The sequence below is a fragment of the Lynx canadensis genome, chromosome B4, assembly GCF_007474595.2.
Source record: "Lynx canadensis isolate LIC74 chromosome B4, mLynCan4.pri.v2, whole genome shotgun sequence".
NCBI classification, from domain to species: Eukaryota; Metazoa; Chordata; class Mammalia; order Carnivora; family Felidae; genus Lynx; species Lynx canadensis.
Window position 1 is genome coordinate 2,096,204 of NC_044309.1, and position 21,759 is coordinate 2,117,962.

A 21,759-nucleotide genomic window follows, 5' to 3' on the forward strand; every position below is an offset into this window, starting at 1 on the left:
ATCATTATCACCCAAAGTCCATGGTTGACATTAGAGCTCACGCCTGCTGTATATTCTATGGGTTTGGACAAGTGTATGATGACAGTATCCATTGTTACAAGATCACACACAGCAGTGTCACTGCCTTGAGAGTCTCATCCCGGCCCCTGATAGTCACTGATCTTTTGACCTTTTATTGTCTCCAAAGTTGTCTTTCCCAGAATGTTCTGTGGTAGGAATCCTACAGTATGGGGCCTTTTCAGATTGGACTCTTTCACTTAGTAATAAGTATTTAAGCTTCCTCCATGTCTTGGCTTGAGAGCTCATTTCTTTTTGAATAATCATTGGATGGACCACAGTTCACTTGTCCATCACCTACTGCAAGACCTCTCGGTTGCATCCAAATTTTGGCAGTTATGAGTAAAGCTGCCGTAAGATCCCCGTGCAGGTGTGTGTTTGCACGTCAGCGTAGAGCTCCTTTCGTGCACACTAAGGGGAGCGATTGCCAGACCGTGTGCCAAGAGTGTGTCTCGCGAGAAACCACCAAACTGTGCCCAGGTGCTGTGCCATCTTGTGTTCCCACCGGCTCTGAGCATCCTCGTTGCTTCACGTCCTCATCAGCACGTGGTGGTTTTAGTTTCCCAGACTTGGGACGTCGTCATACGCGTGTGGTGATAGCAGTCATTTTATTTTGCGTTTCCCCCACGGCATGTGACGGAGAGCGTCTTTTCACGTGCTTACTTGCCACGTGAATGCCGTCTTTCGTGGGGTGCCCTTTAGGTCTTTGGCCCATTTGTTAATCTGGTTGTGTTCTCACGGTTGAGTTGTAAGTGTGTGTGTGTGTGTGTGTGTGTGTGTGTGTGTGTGTATTTGGATGGTAGTCCTTTACCAGACGTGTCTTGTGCAAATGTTTTCTCCTAGTCTGTGTCTTGTCTCATTCTCTCGACAGTGTCTTTGGCAGAACAGAAGGTTTTCATTTTAATGAGGTCCAGCCTGTCCATTCTCTCTCATGGATTGCACCTTTGGTGTTGCATCTAAAATGTCATCATCCAAGCTGAGGTCCCCTGGACTTCCTTCTACATTCCAGGAGTTTTATAGTTTTGCATTTTACGTTTGGGTCTGCCATCCATCTTGAGTTAATTCTCGTGAAGGCTGGAAGGTCCAAGTCTAGGCTCATTTCTTTGCACGTGGACACCCAGTTGTTCCTGTGCCCTTTGTGGAAAAGACTGTGCTCTGATGTATTGCCTCTGCTTTTTTGTCAAAGACTAGTCACCTGTATTTATGAGGGTCTATTCTGTTCCAGTATTATGTTTGTCCTTTCATAAATACCACCCTGTCTCGATTACCGTGGCTTTATACGAAGTCTTAAATGTTCATTATTCTTTAACAGTAATACAGTTCTGCGACTAGTAGTTTTAAAGCCCTGAAGTACCTTTCTTCTAAATAATTTAAATGGTTTCCCTTGTTGTTCTTATGTTTGTGTTCTCCTTGAGGAAGCTGAAATACTGAGTCTCTCCTGTGTGTCGCTGGTGCCGGGGGCAGGATTAAATACGTGTCACAGCCTAATCACTGGAGACCAGGTCCCTGACGGGAGGTTGTAGGAAACATGATGTGACCCAGGTCCATAAAAGTCTGTGCGTTAAGTTCTTACAAAGGCCATGGTATTTGCTTTACTTGATGGAGTGATGGACGCTGTGAATGTGAAATGGAATTTTATTTCTCAGCAGCGTGAGGGGCCAGGAGAGGCTGTCAGATGGATGTGGCTCAAGTGAAATGAAGCCGGGGGCGTGAAGCCGGGCGCCCAGCACAAGAGCCAGACGTTCCAACGAAACTCCAAGCAGACACATCTCACTCCCAGATTTCCTCCTATTATTTACATAAGTGCTGCGCTTTGACAGATGCTTTGTCATCCCATAACCCTATATGGTATTTTAGGTAAATGGCATGAGAAATCGATTTTTAACTCTAAAAAGCATGGAGGAAGTTTTTTTTTTTTATCAGTGATGAAACCCCCCAAAATCTAATATTCTTTTCCTTTAGAAAAAGATTTATTCACCTGCTACCCTTTCTGAACTTCTAAAACGTGAAGTGACAAATACAAGTCTCCTAAAGTATCCTGGTTCTGATGAGCAAGACAGGAGAACTTGATAGAAAATCCTGAATGGGAAGCACAGTAAGCAGAACCACTCAGCCAGAAACTCCGACCTGCCAAAACGCTTTGCGAGGGAAGGTAGAGAAGCAGTCTTCAGAAGGGGTCTGAACAGTCAGAGGCCGTTCTGCTCTGCAGAAATGCAAGAAAGACAGATTATATTCTCACGCTTGGATGTGCCCAACTTCTGCCCAGAGCACCGCTGAGCTACGTGTTATTTGTAGGCTGACTCCCCCCACTTAGTTTTAAAGGTGATCGTATTTTAAATACAAGTACAATTCATGCAAAACCATTGTTGATGTGAGTACCTCTTGCACATTCATCCCTGGGGTCTCGAAAAGCCAGGAAAAAAAATCTGTGTATTTGAAGACAAAGAGAGTCATCCCTCTTTTCAACACATTCTTCCACTTGTTTCGTGTGTCAGAGCTGTCTCCCTCCTTCTGTAGAAGGAGAAGAAATGCTAATTTGTGTACCTCAATCAAAGATCGTTCCTCCCAAGCACATTTGCCAACTGGACCTGAAAGATACTGTGAACCGAGTGACTCATGGTGACAATTATCAGGCTGGCATTTCACGCCAGGCCCCTCAGGAGACCTGCTGCTTCAGGGATCGGCCTCGTGTGTATAGTTCTGGTCAGGGACGAAAATCCCCTCTCTCTCTCTCTCTCGCCAAAAACACCTGAGTTTTTCCACGTGCTTCCTGAAAGTGACCCTTTAATGCACGATTTGTTTACCACCTTTGTTCTGGAGGCTTCCAGGTGTATCCACGGCCCTGCCGGCATGAACCAGGGTTGGCTGGAAACTCATCAGCTTCCGGCAGTGCAGAATTTCAGGTGCGGGCATACCGTGATCCATCCTTTGTGAAGAGTGTCCTTTCAATTTCTGGTCAAGAAGTGACCTAAATGTTTCTGGAAGGCAAATTGCAGAATTCGGACATAGCACATGTCACAAATACTCCCAGATAGAACCGCCTCTGGCCCCAGTGAGCTGCAGGAGAAGCTCCTTCCGGAGCCTGGCTCCTGGTCTACAGCCGCCTCACCCACAGGGCTCTGTCCCCCATCCCCACCCAACCCTCGCCCCCGGGGGGACACACTGTCACATCACACCGCTTCCAGATGTCTCTCGGCTTTACTGCCTTGTGTCCGGTGAATCGGAAGTGTTTGAGACGAATCTAAGTCAAGTGGTTTCCGAGAACGTGAAGTCATGGTGCTCTCTGATGCTTCTTCACAGTCCATTTGTCTTTTCACAGAAGGACAGGTGGCTGTAGGTGAGTGTCTTCCTGCTGGTCTTGACCTCATCCTCCATGTGACATAGACCCTGTTCCCCCGTCAGCCGCTGAGACCGGCAGGTGACCCCTCTACGCCCTTCCCTCGCTTTGTCTTTCCATCTGGTTATTAGTGACTTTTCCAGTTCTCAGCATCATCCTCCAACAGCAGTCCCGTGACATCCCGTCCCATCTCCCCTCTGCCCGCCCCCACCCTCCGACCTTCCCCCACCGGGCATGGCTGCTGGCAGGTTGACACAGAGCTGCTTCTCCAAACTTGTGTTTGTGCGGCTTCACTCTGTAGGGCAGCGCAAACAGCCCCTGCCTCCCTGTCGTCTTGCGCTTGGCTCCTCCGATAAAAGACCTCATTTCACGGAGTTGTTCCGTGCTACCTATGCCAAAACATTACAGTATGAAAAACTTGCAAGTGCACTTGAAAATGGTAGAAATAAAAGCAGCCACCCAAACCTACCACATGCGATCGTTCCTCAAATGATGAACTTTTGGTGGAAAGCAGCAATGGATATGTGCCAGACCACATGACACGTAACTATCTGTGAGTCAATACACACAGAGGGAGGCCAAGTTCAGAGAAGCAGAGTTTACCCAACGGCAAGCCAGCTAGTTAGTGACCGCTTCTCTTAGTATGTTGACCAGTTGTTGAATCGTGGTCAGGGGACTGCAAGTTGAATGAAACCACGGCCAGATCCTGCTGATCGCATTATGATTACAAATTAGACACGGGTCTCTAGCCAAGTTGTGAACCTCCCCTCCCAAGCTGGATTTACCCTTCCTCACTTTATTTTCTCCCCTGACACACACACAGTGGGGTTTTTGGGCTTGGAGGTGCCCCCAGCCCTGGGATAGCATTTCCCTCTCTTTCCAGGCAGTTAAGACTGACCGCTTTTGAGAACAGGTTGCTCATGGCTGTCTTGTCAGCTCTGCGGGAAGCAGGGTGGAAAGCGAGTCCGAGGCGCCTGTCCCAGTTCAGACGTTCATGGAGCGTTTGAGTTTTGTCGGCTCATTGCAGCAACAGTGGCACCCAGTAGGTGCACTGTACTTGCAAAGGGAGCAGACCAGTAGGGAAACGCTCCTACGGCCAAGGAGTTCAGAGCTTTCCTTCATGACTAGCCTAGCAAAATAGGAATGACGAAAGAAATGGAATTGTCTCATTGGAGTTAGCTTTTCTAAGATGACTGTGTTAAATGTGAGGTTTAGGAAGGAAGGGTTGGAAAGACTCACGAGTGGAAAATAAATGGAGGATCCAGCTCCACTTTGCACAGTCTGGAGATAAAGATGCTGACTAGCGAAGGGGTCCCCTGGACACCAACCCCAGTCCCCGAATCCTAATCGACTTCATGGTCGTCTTACCTATAAACAGGCAGGGACCTTGGCTAAGAAAGGGACGTCTGAGCTAAGATTTGATCATGGGAAGGATTCAAAGCAGAAGATTATAAAGCATTAAAAAGCAAAAGCATGGGGCGCCTGGGTGGCTCAGTCGGTTAAGCGGCTGACTTTGGCTCAAGTCATGATCTCACGGTCCTGAGTTCGAGCCCCGCGTCGGGCTCTGTGCTGACAGCTCAGAGCCTGGAGCCTGTTTCGGATTCTGTGTCTCCCTCTCTCTGACCCTCCCCCGTTCATGCTTTGTGTCTCTCTGTCTCAAAAATAAATGTTAAAAAAATTTTTTTTTTAAAGCAAAAGCATGGCTCTTGAGAGTAAGTGGTGAGTAAGTCCATGCAGGTCGGACAGCAGCAGAGGTGGGAGGGGGTCTCTGAAGACTTCTGGGCAGGAACAGCCCACTTTGCCAGGCTCAAAATCACCCCCAACCTCAGAGGCTTGTCCCAAATCACCTGTAAGGCTCCCCGGGATCATGTGTGGTTCTCAGATCTGCCAAGGCTGCCGCTCTGTCCCTGAGCCTTCTCCTCCTAGAACCCAGGTGGAAGCATCCTTTACCCGGAACACATGATTCTCATGGCGAAGAGACTTTCTTTCACAAGAGCAACAAGTCAAGACAAACCCAACAAACCATATTTTGAGCTTCTGCTCAGGAACGGAGACTGTCAGACTTCTGGCAGGTCCCAGTGCTGCCTGACCACAAGGGAGTGCGTTCCACCGTGGCCACATGACAGGACGCGGGGGCCTCTCCCCGGGACGGGAACAACGGCGCCAGCCAAAGCTGCTCTAGCCCGAAAACTCATCAAATACCTATCTTCCTCTTTTGCTTTTAATGTCTTCTCTAGTCAGACTGATGAAATATTAGGAGGGGCTGATATTTGTCATGTCCTTTTTGTCATCCACGGTGTCAGGTCATGGTGCTCGGGAAGAAAAAATGTAGCCGAACCGGGTTCTGTAGGTTTGTTTCTAAAACTACGCTATTTGCAGAAAAAATTCTCCGAGTGAACTTCTGTCACGTTACTGGCAATTTGGAAATGAAGTTCTCAAAAGACAGCTTGACTTTCACACCGCCAACTCGGTTTTTCCGCACCCCCAGAAATAACACACACCTGTGATGTCCATCTTTCCTGCTGCGTGCTGGCTACATGGAGATCGGCGGACACTGAGCTGTGTCTTTCTGACAGATTTAAAATCTCTCCGACTTTAAACACAGTTTAAGCAGGGGTTGACTCACACATGACTGGATTCACAATTAGAGCAGAAAAATCTGAAGTCCAAGTTTACAAATTCTTTTTGGAGCATATGAGACAAGAAAAAAAAAAAAAGGGGTGGTCTTTGACAAGGGCCTGGCATCTTCCTCAGAGTTTCATCTCTGCAAATGCTTTCGTATGTCAAGAGACTCAGAGGCTTGACAAGCACGACTCTCACCGGTAACCTAGGAAACAAGCAACACTAGCCTTTTTGGCAATCACTGAAAATGGATTTACATCAAAAATGTAAAGACTTCTCCTCTTCTGTAAGCAATTATACTAATTAGATTGAAAAATCCTGACATTTCCAATTAGCATTTACTACTAAATGTATATCTGCAAATACAACAGAGGGTAAATAGCGATCTGCAAGACCAGAATAAATTGCACACTACCATGCCACGGGCATGGAATTAGTGCAATGTGTTAACACTATTATCCAACTTGTACTATTTTCGAATCGAGACCATCATTTGTAAATTGTAAGTGGTGGTACAAAGGGAAGTGAAATGTCTGAAAGTGAAATATGTCAAGTTGGGCTCAAAGCAATTGACAGGGGGCGGGGGAAGGTTTTCTTTCCACTAATAAGCCTGCAGAAGATCACAGAACATGCTAAGTCCCCGTCGACTGTTCACTCCTGAGGGGTGTTTCTCAGGTTTTGTCACCAGTCCTACTCCTGTGTGCCGTGACACAGGAGGCTCAGGGAAGTTGCTGCGGCCTTACAGCAACCACAACCAAGGAGAATGGAAATGTGGCTCACTCCGGACTTAGGGGGAACCTACATTCAGATTGCGCTGTGGCGTTCCTCACGGGTCATACGAGTGTTCCGTTGGGCTTTCTTTGTGCTGTTTGTGCTCTCACTCTGCGATTTCCCTTTCTGGTTCTGCTCCTAGAGATACACCTCATACCACAATCAGGCAGAGCTCTCCGACAGCCCTTTCCCTGCAGCCCCTTCCCTGTCATTTGCCCACGACCTTCCCCAGAGTTATTTTGGATTCCTCCAGCAGAATGTGGCGTTTGGATACCCTTCCGTGGATGGTTGATTCTCTGTGTTTCCCTTAACTTACAAAGTCCCGAGGAGCCACACCTGAATCTAAGCTCACCTGCCCTCACCTACAACATGGTTTCCAGTCATAGAGGGAAAAAAAAAAAATTCAGTGAAACTACATTTTTAAAAACTCTGGCTTCCAAAACTGTTCTCAAAAATAATCAGACATTTGCTATGGTGAAGACTATGTTCATTCCTGCAAAAGGGCAACTTGAACATGGGTTTTGTTAAACATCTTTATTTTTTTTTTTCTTTAATGTTTGTTCATTTGGAAAGAGAACGAGTGAGCACAGAGAGAATCCCAAGCAGGCTCTGCAGGAACCTGAGATCATACCCTGAGCCAAAATCAAGATTTGGACACTCAGCTGACTGAGCCCCCCAGGTACCTCAAACATCTTAATTTTTGAACCTAACACCCCGTAGTGGTAAGTGTCCCAATGTCTGCAAGACCATTGCAGTTGCCCTGCTGTTCATATACACTAGTCTTGGTCTGCTTAGAGGGTGTAGATAATTTTCTTCTGGGGAGCAAATCTTGTCCTTCATTTGTATCCCCGACTTTGAGACTTTGTCCCACCCTCACCTCCAGCAAGTACCCCCACACCAGGCACAAGCACACACGTGTGCACAGACTCCTCTCAGACACCCTCACACAGCGTGTTTGTCAGGTGTGACTAGGTTAAGTTGCAGTGATAACACCGGATCGCCAAGGGTTGATAGAACTAAGGCACGTGCCTCACTCACAGATGCGTCAGTGTCCCGTGGTCCTTTGCTCCATGCCACACGGTCTTTCAAGGACCCAGGCTCACCGATGTTCCACTTCCTTTCTGCACCTGGGTGCTCATGAAGTGGGAAAAGAAGGCTGGAGGGTCAGGAAAATACACGTTGCTCTAACTGGAGTTCATTGGCTGAAACTAGTTGGAGTCCACCCAGCTCCGGGAGAACTGGGGTCATGGGGAAGTTGATGGAGTGTCAGATGGACAGCTGACGGGCCGCTTATGCTTATAGCTTCCTACCAAGAGTGTGAGAAGTAGCACCAGGAGAAATAAGCAAGCTGGGATGGAAGTCAAAAGAATCTGCTTACAATCCCAAATACCAGAATTAAAATGGATGAATGAGGGGTGGGGGGGGGAGGAAAAAAACCACTTCATTCTTATGTGACTCGATCTCTTCAGGTGTTCAGACTAATGGGGTAAGACGAGATCTTATGCAAGTTTGCCGTGAGTCTGTGCACCTTCCGCCTGATTCAGATTCTGTGGCCACCAGGATAGGCTTAGATGTGCTGCACTGGACGCCCTAAAACCTCACCGTCTCCGAGCACAGCACTGATTTCTCCCTCACTTCTTGAGTCCGTCACAGATGCCATCCGCAGCAGTGCTGGTCGCCCTCAGAGGGGGAAGATAAAGTGTGGAAGATCGTGCACCTGCTCTGACGTTGTCCAGCTCTGCTCATACCTTCCAGGATAAGACAAGGCACTTGACTACATCTACTCTGCCAGGGTACAGACGTGCTCTCTCCCCACGGACCTGGGAGAAACCCGGCCATGGTTGGACTTTTCCTCAAGAGACCTAAGAAAACCTGATCTGTAGAGTCCTTGGGATGACAGCAGCGTGTTCACATGAGTATTTGTGAATCCCAGTATTCTCCTGCATGGACGGGACCAGAAACATCAGACCACAACTCTGTCCTCAGCACGGTGCCCACCCGAGGGATACCACTTTGGTTTTCTGTGAATGAAGGACAAAAAAATCAGATGGAGCATCGCTTCTCTGTTAATAGCCTCCAGATGTTTGTTTTATACTCTCTTGAAAAAAACAAAAACAAGAGTGTTTCTTTTAGAAACCTTTCCAGGTCCCTTGAGCCTGCCCTGGCGATTTTCCAAAGTTCACTTGAAGCACTTGCTTTTTCCTAATTGCGATACACCTTCAAAACTTCCTTCCTGTGTAACCCCGCTCTCACCTTTCTGCTTTGTTGTTTCTTCTTTCTCGAGGGTCATTTTTAGGAGATGTGGGATACGTTGACATAAACTGACAAATTTCCATGCAGGAAAGAGAGAAGAGAATGATTAGGGAGGAATGATTGTGGCAAAGGCCATTTAGAGGGATTGAGGTGGCTTTCTTAGCACTCAGGACAACTGAATGAATTGTCTTCTGCGACAAAAATATGAAGATAGTTTATGCACATTAAGGGGGTATATATGGATAAATTGTGCAAAATGATGAGCTGTGTTTTAAAACTCAATTTTGGTCTTTAGTTTTTAATTCCCAAATTTCTTCAGTAAAAGATGGCCAAGACATAAATATAGGCAGTGTTTATTAGGTTTTAAATGTTTTTTCTCTTGTATTTTTGCAGAAGAAAGAAATCGATATGCACAAGATGAAGGGACGATCACGTATAACTGTCAAATTCTCATTTTCCATATTCCTGAAAAGTAACTTTCTGTCACATGAGTTACATACACAAATACACTCCTGGTAGGAAGTCTGACCGGGAGGAGTTTTTGATGACAGGATTTACAAAAGAAATGATGACATATTGAGGGTGAATGATTATAATAATGAATAATTATGTAATTTTAAATTAAAATGATAGGGGGGAAAAAACTGGCTGCCCCCTTCAGAGTAATATATTTGTTTCCGTAAGGGTCTTACTTGGCATTTATCATTTTGTTGATCACAAAACTAATTAATCTGCTTGTTTACTTAAGAAAAAAATTGGACACAACACACCCTATATTAGAAGATTTCATTAAACAGATTGTAAATCTTTACTCCTGAGCTGCCAAACACTAGATTTTTTTTTTCAGGAACCAGAAGTGTATGTAGGGAGGGGTTATTGTTTTGTCACTTAAATACCACCAAGAGAATACTTTTCTCTGGGCTTGGGGGAGAATGCAGACCACGGAGGCCACACGGAGGCCCCCCTCGGATGCACCACGGGAGTTGGTAGCGTGTCACAGAGTCCTGTGTTTTCGCGGTCGCAGTCATGGTGAAGGGCACTAAACGTGCTGCCGTGAGGTGGGTGGGGCGGGGAGAGACCCGCGACCTCCAGAAATGAGTCTTCTCCCAGCATCTGGTCCTGTAACTTCATTCACAGGTCAGTTAACATCTGTTCAGGGTCACCGAGATCTCCCAGATGTTGACACATTGTTGCTAATACCCTTTATGTTCTCGTTGGAAAGACTTTAAATATTGAGAAGCTGACAAGCACTCAAATTTTAAAATTTCATCACTGGACACTAATAATTTTATTATTGGAGTGACAGATTCATTTTGCTCTTTTTTGGAAAAAAAAAAAAAAGTCTGCAAAATAGCCAAGCCTGAGTAACTATAGCTCTGTAGGGGTTGAAGTCAGATGGAGCTCGGTGAAAAAAATCTCTGCCCGTCTGGCCCCAGATTCAAGTACACACTGCTTTTCTCAAGACCATCTCACTCTGGCACGCAGCAAGTCTTTATGCAAACGTCCCATTTCATGCCATAGAATATTTGGAAAGACGTGTATTAGGGCTGGCATTTAACAAAATAAGTAACTTTACTGCTCTTACAAGAACCACCTTAACTGATACTGTCATTCTTTAAACGTGGGTGCATTGCACTGAGTGATGCTATCATAAAGCATCTGATCTAAGGCACCAAGAGTTCACCTGCCAGTTTCTTTTTGGACCGGAGGTACAAGAGTCAATAATTCTACAATGGGGTGGATGATATAATTGTCATGACAATAGTTTTGGTGTCTCAGAACCCCTCAGAGAGTTGTCAGGAAACCCCAGACCACACTTTGAGAAACCTGATTCAAATATTTACATTCAAAAAGAAGAAAGATCTAATGAAACCCAATAAGATTGCCTTCCACGTAACGGTGCTATAAAATGAAGATTAAGCCCAAAGTAAGTAGAGAGAACATAACAAAATTGGAAAATATTGAAACAGGAAACGTAAAATCACGGAAACGTAAACCCAAATGTTGAACAAACTTCATAAAATGAGAAACTTTCAGTTACATTGAAAAGATTAAGAAAACTCAAATTGCCATGATCACGAATGGAAGAGGAATCCTCAATAAAGACATTAAAGACTTGGAAAAAGACTGAGGGAATATTTAAGACAGTTCTCTTTCTATAAATTTGACAGTTTAGATGCAGCAGGCTTTCTTGCATGATATAAATTAATAAAAGTGGATAATAAATACAAAACTTGATCAGCCCCAAGTCAATTACAAAAACTGAATTCATCATTAAAATTTTCCCACAAGTAAAATCTCATTGATTTCCTGCTAAATTGTATGTACATAAAAAAAAAAAAAAAAAACCTTTCAGAAAAAAAGTGGAAGGGATACTTCCTGATTCATTTTATGAGCTTGGTGTTATCCTGACTCCATAGGACAAAGACAACACACAAAGGAAGGATAAACATCCCCTGTGAGTCCAAACAGCATTCCCCCTCACAAAACCTTCATTGATAGAATCCAGCCACACATAAATAGAAAGGTGTATTATAACCAAGTGGGAGAAATACTAGAAATGTAAAATTGCTTTGACATTTTAAAATCAATCATAATTAGTTCACTCTATTAAGAGAATAAATACAAATCATTTAATCATCTCAACAGAAGCAATTTTATAAGATTCAACAGCCATTCTTAAAAAACGGGGAAAGGTAGAGAATGTCCTCAGCATGATAAAAGTCCTATATGAAAACCCCACAGTTTACAGAGTGAAAGGTTACATGCTTTCCCATTAAGATCGGGACCCAGACAGTCCTATCTACTCGTTACGTCTGCTCGATATTGCTCTGGATGGGGCAGCCTATGACATGCAGAGAAAAAGAGAAGTCCTGTAGATTGGACATGAAAAATAAAGATTTCTTTATTTACAAGTTATATGATTATTGGCCACAGAAAAAAGTAACAAAATTGCCAAAAAAACAAGTGAATTTACTGTGACACAATACCCAACATACGCAAACAAATTATTTATAAATATTACCAAAACCATTTGCTTGAAATAGTATCTATGCACATAAAATACTTCACAATTCAAAACATGTATAAGACCTATGTTCTGATAATTACAAAACCTTGCTGAAATTTTTTTAATTTAAAAATTGGACAGACAGACCATGTTCATGGATTAACGGCCTCAGTACTGCCTAGATATCAGTTCTCCCTAAACTGATCTATAAATCCAATGTAATATCAAAATATCTCAGAATCCTTTGATAGAAACTGAGAAGCCTATTATAAAATCCATATGAATCTGCAAAAAACCTAGAATAACCAATACAATTTTGAAAGATATGAACACAATTGAAAGAATTACAATTCCTAATTTCAAGAGTCACTACAAAACTCTATTAAGATTGTAAAGGACATAAATTTAGGTCTTCAGATGAATCGAGTAGAATAAAGTCCAGAAATAAACCCAAACATACAGAGTCAATTGATTTCTTACAAAGATATGGGAGTAACCTAGTGGGGAAAAATGTTTTGACAAATTGTGTAGAAACAATTGGATAGCGAAATGAAAAATAAAGTGAGCCAAACCTGTGGTTTGTATTATACAGATGCATGATTCATTTTTAAAATGTTATATATTGAGCATCAAAATAAAAACTGTTCTCTGAAGGATAATATCAAGTAACTGAAAAGGCAAACCACGTATAGGGAGATCATGTCTGCAAAGACATGTATCTGATAAAGGATTTTTGTTCAGAATACACACAACACATGGATGATTCGCAAAAATGATATACAGAAGCCCAATAAGCAGGAAAAGACACTCAGCGTCTTTAACCCTGTTAGAAGCACAGATCAAAATGTCGGTGGGATGCCACTGCACACTGTGGGGTTGACACACATTGCCAGAGGGAAGGTGAAAAGATCAGACACCTTGGAACACAGCGTGGTAGTTTCTTAAGATATTCCATACGTATTTGACGTATGAACCAGCAATTGGACTTCTAGACACTTGCCCAAGAAAAATGAAAACGTTGGTCTACTTAGACACTCTTTTTATTAATGTTTATGGAAGCTTTATCATAATAGCCAAAAATGTAAACAACCCAAATATCCAGCAGTGTAGTAGGGGTTAAAAACAAATGAGATCTATTCAGGTCACGGAAGACCATTTAGCAATAAAAAATGAGTTACACATCACATAGTTACATGGAGTTCTAGAAGAAACCATTCTAATTTACAGTGACAAATCTCATCAGTAAATTGTCTGAGGCCTTGGGTAGGGATGATTGGCTTCACAAAATCACAAACAAGGGAATGTTTGGGCTGGGCCCGAGGCAAATGGTCTGTACCTTGATTGTGGCCATGGTATCCTGAGTATATTTGTCAAAACTCATCATTCGTTAAAACAGGTGCCTTTTGTTGGAGGTAAGTTATGCATCAAAACATTTATTTATAGGAGATTGAAAATGTATAAGGTGCTGTGGCAACTGATTGCCAGGAAAAAAAAAATTTACGACATACGTTAATAGACATTCCAGTTGGATTAAAGGCAAAAGAAGTAGTTCAAGAATGTTCTTACGAGGACATGTAAGGGACAAGATGGACAATCTCAGGGTGCAGAACTTTCAGACCAAGACTGGAGACACAGAAGAAATACCAGAAAAGGTGGACATATTCATAGAAAAACTGTAACCTGTTGGGTTAGCAAAATGTATCCTCAACAAAGCAGAAACGTGATAGATTTGGGAGCAATCTTTATGAAATGAAGTCAAGCCTATAGTTAACAATATGTCCTGTTTACCTAAAGCTTAGAAGAGTAGAATTCGTGTTGTGTTCTTACCACACACACACCCCGAAAGGGCAGGAGACACTTCTGGAAGTGATGGATATGTTTATTACCTTGATTGTGCTGATGGCTTCACAAATGTGTGCATATGTACAAATGCATCAAACTGTACGTGTTAAATGTGTGTCGTTTGGCATATCAGTTACACCTTAATAGTTAACCAAATGTGAAATTTAAAAGTAAATTTGACACCTACAAAAAAATCATCAAGCAAGTCCAAATAAATGGTCGTCGAATGTGTGAAAACATGTTCAAGTTCATTGGTAGGGAATTAAATGCTCTTAAATTTTTAGTAATATTTTTGTCCATCTGGCCCAAGTTAAAACAACAATTCCCATTGTTGGTTGGGGTCACTGAGATCTGCACTTCAGGCAACAAAGGTAGAAGTTGGAATGAGTGCATGTGGACGTTCTAACAGATCTATAGAAAATGCATACGCCTTTGACCTGACAGTCCCACTCTGCTGCAGTCATGCCTGCATGACTCGTCAGTGACCATGTGTGATTAGCACACTCCATTCAGCTCTGAACCTAGTCATCAATGAGGATCAGCCATGAGGTCTCAGTGGTGGCAGCTGTCACCTCCAGCAAGGGGAGGTCCTCGTCACCAGCTTTGTTGAAAGTAGTAGACATCGTCATCATAGAAGCAGCCCAGCTTTTTAGTCACGTTTACTTTTTTCCTAAATTCCACTTCCCCACTGCCCCGCACTCGCTAACCTGCTAGAGCAAATTCCCATCAACAGCGGTGGGTTGAACACGTTACGGAGCTTTCATAGGATAAAATAGTTTGCAGTCACTGAAAGGAATGGATTAGACCTATTAAAATTTCCTAGAATTCCTCCTTCAGGACAGTGTTAAGAAAGCGGATGCAGAGGGGCGCCTGGGTGGCTCAGTCAGTTGAGCGTCCGACTTCAGCTCAGGTCACGATCTCGCGGTCCGTGAGTTCGAGCCCCGCGTCGGGCTCTGGGCTGATGGCTTGGAGCCTGGAGCCTGTTTCAGATTCTGTGTCTCCCTCTCTCTCTGACCCTCCCCCATTCGTGCTCTATCTCAAAAAAGTTTAAAAAAAAAAAACGGATGCAGAAAAGTGTATAAAATAGGAAACTTCATAAAACAAAAACCGTGGACGTATGCGTGTGTTTATCTGTCTCGTTACAAGATTTTACATAATTGTATGAACATGAAGACAATATTGGGAAATACAAATGCTTGGTTATTAGCGTGAGTTATCTCAGGGTAATGTGTGGGCAAGAAGCAGAGGGGAAGCCCAACTAGAAAAGAAAAATGAAAAATACATAGTTGATATGACTTTGTTTATATAAGTAGAAACATGTGCATATGTGTCAATTTGTTTATAAAATAAAATATGGTAAAAGAACATTACAAGCCTGAGGAATGAGGGAGGTGGGGGAGGCGGTCACTTGTTCTGTGCCCATTCCTGCAGACGAACATGGCACCTGGGACCCGAGAGGTGCTCAGCCACCTACGGCAGCCTTTCCTCCTCATGTTCTCTCTAGCCTGTGCATGGGGGATAGAGAATAATACACAGGTGAGAGGAAAATACAACCCGATTTGACAATAGACACATCCGTCTGAAATTTAGATGGATTCATAGGCAGATCCTAAGAAAGAACTACAAATAATTTTTGTCAAACACTCAACCCAAAGATGACGTTTATTGGCCCTGTGCATCGGTTACATGGAAGTGGGCTTCTGGGACCCAAGGCGCAAGGACACTCTGATGAGGAAGCTGGTGGCTCCTCCCTGTGCAGATACGACAGGTCCCGGTGGACCACCACCTACCCACGCTCACTGCTGCCTTTTCCATTTGCTTTAGTCATCGCCATTCTTGGGGCTCAGGGTGGGGAACGGGGGGAGAAGTCCAGGCTGGTGTTTCCTCCCAAGTGTGGTGGACATGGGGACCATCATTCTAGTTCATGGTCCGTGGTGGGAAGCTCAACTCCGTGGCTGTTGGGAGCCCCCAGTGAGGCTCCATAACGAGGGCTGGCTGCTTGGATGCCGAGAGGATGGGGGTTTTAGCAGCAGGTGGCAGCTTCCACCACCCTCTCTCCTTCTATCTGTTCAAACTTCCAGCCAACCCCATGGAAGAAGTAGGGCTCGAACCCTAAAAGCAGCAGGAAGCCACCCATACATACGAACCTACAGATGTAGTTGAAAATGTGCTGATCTGCTACGCCAGGTGAGGAAACGGGAATAAATGCTCACCATCGTGTACCAGGGTTGAGTGAATGGGGCAACATGAGAAGGTCATGGTTATGTCACAAACTCTAGTGAAAACCAGCCTGTAGAAATCACAAGGCGTCCTTGCAGCTGGGTGATGAAATGCAGGCAAGAGGACAAAGCCTGGAGAGCAATGAGGAAAATGCAGTAATTGTGGATTTGGTGCAGTGGCTAGGTTTTCGGCATTTGCTTCAAAGTTGTCCTGTCCTGGGGCGCCTGGGTGGCTCAGTCAGTTGAGCATCCGACTTCGGCTCAGATCATAATCTCACGGTTTGTGAGTTCGAGCCCCGCATCAGGCTCTGTGCTAACAGTTCGGAGCCTGGAGCTTCCTTCAGATTCTGTGTCTCCCTCTCTTTCTGCCCCTCCTCTGATGTCTCTCAACAATAAATAAACATTAAAAAAAATTAAAAAGTTGTCCTAGTCTTCCTTCCTCCCCCCTCCCTCCCTCCTTTCCTTCTATCTTTCCTTCCCTCCCTCCCTTCCTTGCACATGTGTGTAGGGGAGGGTCCCTCCCAGCAGGAGAAGGCATGCTAGCTTCCCCTAACTTCCGGAGTCTTCCCAATCTCAGACGCTAAATCAACTGAACTTTCCACAGTGCACATTTGAATTTGTAAAGAGGTTCCACCCACAAATTTCATGTTGTCACCAATGAAGTAAATATATATTTTCTCTGTACTGTAAGCTGAAGAAATTAGCTACTAAAATTCCCTACATTTAATTAAGCAGCGGTACGTGGTTTCTGAAACCCTCCACAGGGAAAAAGGAAGCAATTCAGAGCAAGTGCTTTATGGACTTGGGTTCCAGGTTAACCATGGTGTCTGGTGACCTCATCGTTTGCTGTTTTCTCCCCACACCTTTGGATTATCAGGGAAATGGACTGGTTTGAGTTAAAAATAAGTAAAAAAAAAAAAAAAATGTGAAAGGCTTTACTCATGTGTCAGTTGTTTCTTCAAACTGCGTGCTGCCTTGTGGAAACAAGAGATCGTGTATGACATTTTTCTGTGTTGATTCTTCTGTAAAGCCCACCTGGGCTTATAACAGTATCGTGAGTGCCACTCCAGAGGGCAAGATCATTTGTAAGGACATGTGTCTGGGTTTTAATAAGTGATATGCCTTTTTCGTCAATAGATTAAAAATCTTCCAGTATGCACTTTTACTTTGTAAAATAGGGTGACAAAACTAACTGCATTATTTGGGTTAGTCTTTAAAATGTACTGGGAAGGTGTGCACATGGTGGATATATCTGAAATCCCAAAGCTCTTAAATATTTTCATTATACATTCAATACTATTTATTTTACTTTTCTGTGTGTGTCCTCCAACTGAATAGTTCCTACACGGGTTGCCTTTCTCAGCCTCTTTATCTTTGTAACATGGACGTGGAAATCGTTAGGGGCTCGGAGGCTCCAGAGGTTTACCAAACAGGTGAGGCCTTGAAGACTGGGCCTCAGTTATTCCGGAGAAGAGGTGTGTAACAGCACAGCACCCCTGTGGTCATCCTGGCACTGAGGAGGAAACAATTTAAATTAGGAAATAATTTGGATAAGTAAAGTAACATCATGTTATGAGGTTCTTGAAGAGCAGAATGTGGAATTCTATTCTCAAATTCTTTTTTTAATTTTTTAATGTTTGAGAGAGCTCACACAAGCGGGGGGTGGGGGGAGGTGGGAAGAGAGGGAGAGCACAAGAATCCCAAGTAGGCTCCATGCCGTCAGCATAGAGCCCAGCACGGGGCTCAAACACGCAAACTTTCAGATCATGAGTTGAGCCCACCTCAAGAGTCGTACGCTTAACTGCCTGACCACCCAGTCGCCCCTATTCTCAAATTCTTGATGTGCCCTTTGCACCTTCATAAGCAGTATTCAGAAAGTTTCCTCGAAGTGCACGTAACACTGAGCAGAAAGGACTGTAGAAGGTAAGTTGAGATTATTAGCTATATGAGTTAATGCAGCTCTGTAATGTGTAAGGCTGAACTTTCTCCATTGTTTAACAAAGTACAAAAACTGGGAAGAGAGCGGGTAAGTGGCCTGAACCTAAAAACTACCCCATGAATCTTCACATCCTCTCAGTAACTAACTGCACGCCACACATGACTCGTCAGATGCACCAAACTGATAGGCTTGCGGGCAATCTGTTTAAGATGTGTTTATTTTAAATGTGAAGTAATTGGCTTTTAGTGTTCAGTATTTTGCACTGTAGATATTTCCATTTGTGTGCCCAATTCCTTAGGGCACTTAGCTACTCTAAGTCACAAAATGTGTGTGTGTGTTTTAAAACAGCTTACATCCAATTTATAAACGTCAACACAACCCATTAGAGATGATGTTATTTCAAGTTGATTTTCTCTCTTTGCAGTACTTTTCCATCTCTAATTATGCATCTGTTTTGGTTTCTCTAAAGAACCGTTTTGCTCTGAGCTAATTTTATTAGTCAAATTTTATCTGTAGGGGTCTACTTTTTGCATTCCCTCACCTCATCACTCCCTGGGACTTACTACTAGTGCCAGCATCTTGGAATAAACATCAGTTGTGGACCAGACCAGGCGGTAGCTTTGTCTCTTTCTCCCCTTCCCCCCTCCTTCCTGCATCCTCTCTTTCTCATTTATTTCATTTTTCTCATTTTTCCATGCCACTGACAACATCACCTTAGTGACAAAAAAGACACATGTTCTCTGGAAACTCAGTGCACTGCCTGATTAGCATCCGGGACAGAGGCGAGATGCCATGTGATTCCAGGAGATTCTGAGACCTGGTTTATAGCACTTTCCAAAATGAGGCATATTTCAAGATAAAACAACATCGTTAATATGTTTTAATTCATGGATGAAAAGGTGGCTCATGAAGAAAAAGAAAATCTGAACAAACCAGTAATGAGTAAGGGGATTGAGTCAGTAATCCATAATCTCCCAACAGAGAAAAGCCCAGGACCAGATGGTTTCCCTGGTGAATTCTAGCAAACATATAAAGAATTAACACCAACGCATCTCGAACTCTTTAAAAAGATAAAGGAGGGACAATCCCAAACCCATCATACAAGGCTAGCATTACCCTGATACCAATGCCAGACGAGGACACAAGAAAACCACCAGCCGATAGTCCTGCTGAACATAAATGCAAAAGTCCTAGCACAATACTAGCAAACTGAATCCCACAGCACTGTAGAAGGATCACACACCAAGATCAAGTGGGATTCATCCCTAGCAGGCAAGGATGATTCAATATCTGCATGTCAAAAACTATGATACACTTCATTTACAGAACAGAGAAGAAAAATCATACCTATGATACAGAAAAAAAAATACAAGAAAATTACTCCAAGCTGAAGGAGTCATCCATGAATGTGGAAATTGAGAACGCTGAACATTAGAAACATCTGCTTTTCCAGATTCATGGGGCAGTTTTTAGGTTCACGGGTGGAGGTGGGGGAAACCTTATCCAGTGGGGTATTGTCATGGCCTCAAATCCTCACCCTTACCAGGGTCCGTGGTATTTTCCATTTGACTTTGCTGTTCCTCCCGCTAAAGGGGTTGAATGTATTTTCCTTGTTAATTTTCGGCATGGCTATGTGAGTTGCTGTGGCTGGTCAAGCCCTGGTGAGTGTGAGGCACGTCTTATGACTTGAAGAACACCTGTGCGATTGCACTTGCTACTGTGTGCCCCTCCAGGTGCATTAAGGCACCTGTCCGGCGGGGGTTTGGGGTTGGGTAGAGAGTCACCAGGAGGATAGAGCAGAGCCATGTAGCCAAGCAGAGGCTACAGGACCTTTCCCTCAACGTTCAAAACCATGAGGATAATGATTGCCCTTTTAATCACTGAAGTTCTGGATAGATTTGCTACAGAACGTTTTTGTAGTAATAGCAAACAGAAATCCCTGGGCTCCATCATTATGACTCTAAAGAACGCTAAGTTTGAAGTGCCCTAAAAGCATCTAGGGGTGGAAAATATCCTTACCAGTGAAAAGGGATAAGGTGTTCACACATAATAATAAATTCTGGACTAGGGAGGACTTTGTCCCTCAAATGTGCAAGAGCAAATAGTTTCTTCTAGAAGTTTCTCTCAAGCAAACCTATCAAGTTCAAAAGATACACTCGTATTCAGTCATGTAAGGGCTCGGAATATGAGCTCACAAGCTGCCCTTCTGAAAAATAAAAAAAAAATAACAAAATATTTGACTTGATCCTGCTAGGTGGAAAAAGAAAACCAATAAAAAAAGTGACCTAGAAAAAGTTGTAGAAATAACAAGAATCCAATGAAAGGCAACTTTGGTATGAGGGAGTGTGTGGGCCTGAAAGGCAATTGATCTAAATAAGAAAAAAAGTGTCAACGTTCTCTAAAAAGAATAAGTTCAAAAATAATAACGAAATACAGTCCAAGCAACAGTGATGGTAAGTAAGAACTGCAAAGATAATGGGAATAAACATAAAAGGCATGTCATTAGGGGACCACACAGAGCTCCAGAAACAAACAAAGAACAGGTCATTATGTCTTATAAAACAAAAACAAAAGCAAGATGAATCAGGATTTTGAACAACTTGTGGGAACTTAAGTGGCATCGATTTCATGAAGGAAACCAGACCTCACCAAGCAGCTGCATATCAAACAGGATTCACCTGAAGAGTCACTGTAGTCACTATTGTCTACTGCTTCTTGGAGTTGATCTCGGGTCTTGACAACATGAAAAACATTTTCCTTCTAGTAAATCTCAGCTCCTTTCACTTGCGGTCGCCTGCTCACCAGTGCCCACATTCCTGTTCCTCCAAGCACACCGCAGCAGAGCCCGCGTGCTGTTCTGCCACCAAGCCTGGCTGTGATCTCCTGTGTCCGCTCGGTGCTCGTTGTGTGAGCGTCAAACCCTTCCCATGACTTGGCTGGTTTGTTCCAGGCTCTCATTGTCACCTTCATCCCCACTGTCCCTGGCATCCAGCCGTGCATCATCACATTCGTTACTCAAACACCTCATGCCTCCTACTACCTCAGGACATTTGGACATGTTCATTCCTCTGCTCCCACACCCTACTTTTCTAAACCCTTATTTTTCTCTTTTTAATGGTTTGTTGAGATCTGCTTGACCAAAAAAAAAAAAATGTATATATTTAAGGTATGCCATGTGATATTTTGCTATCTGTATACACTGGAAAATGATCACCATAATCAAGTTAGATAACACACCCATCAGCTTCCATGGTTCTCCATGTGTGTAGGTGTGTGTGAGTATGTGGGGTGAGAACACTTAAGATCCACTATCTTAGCCCATTTCACGTGCACAGCACTGTGTTATTAACCCTGGTCTCCATTCTCTGCAGTACCTCCCCGGCACGTATCCATCCTCTACCTGAAACTGGGCACCCTTTGACCAGCATCTCCCCCCAGCGCCTGGCACCACCATACTGCTCTCTGGTTCTGTGACTTTGACATGTTTAGACTCCACATATAAGTGAGGCCATGCCATATCTCTCCTGTGTCTGAACACAATGCCCTCTACGTCCATTCATGTTTTTGCAAATGGCAAGATTTTGCAACTGAATAGTGTTTGTGTGTGTGTGTGAGAGAGAGACTTTTCCTTCTCTGCACACTTCCACATGCCCATGGGCACTCAGGTTGTCCCATGTCTTGGCTACTGTGACTAGTTCTGTGATGAGCA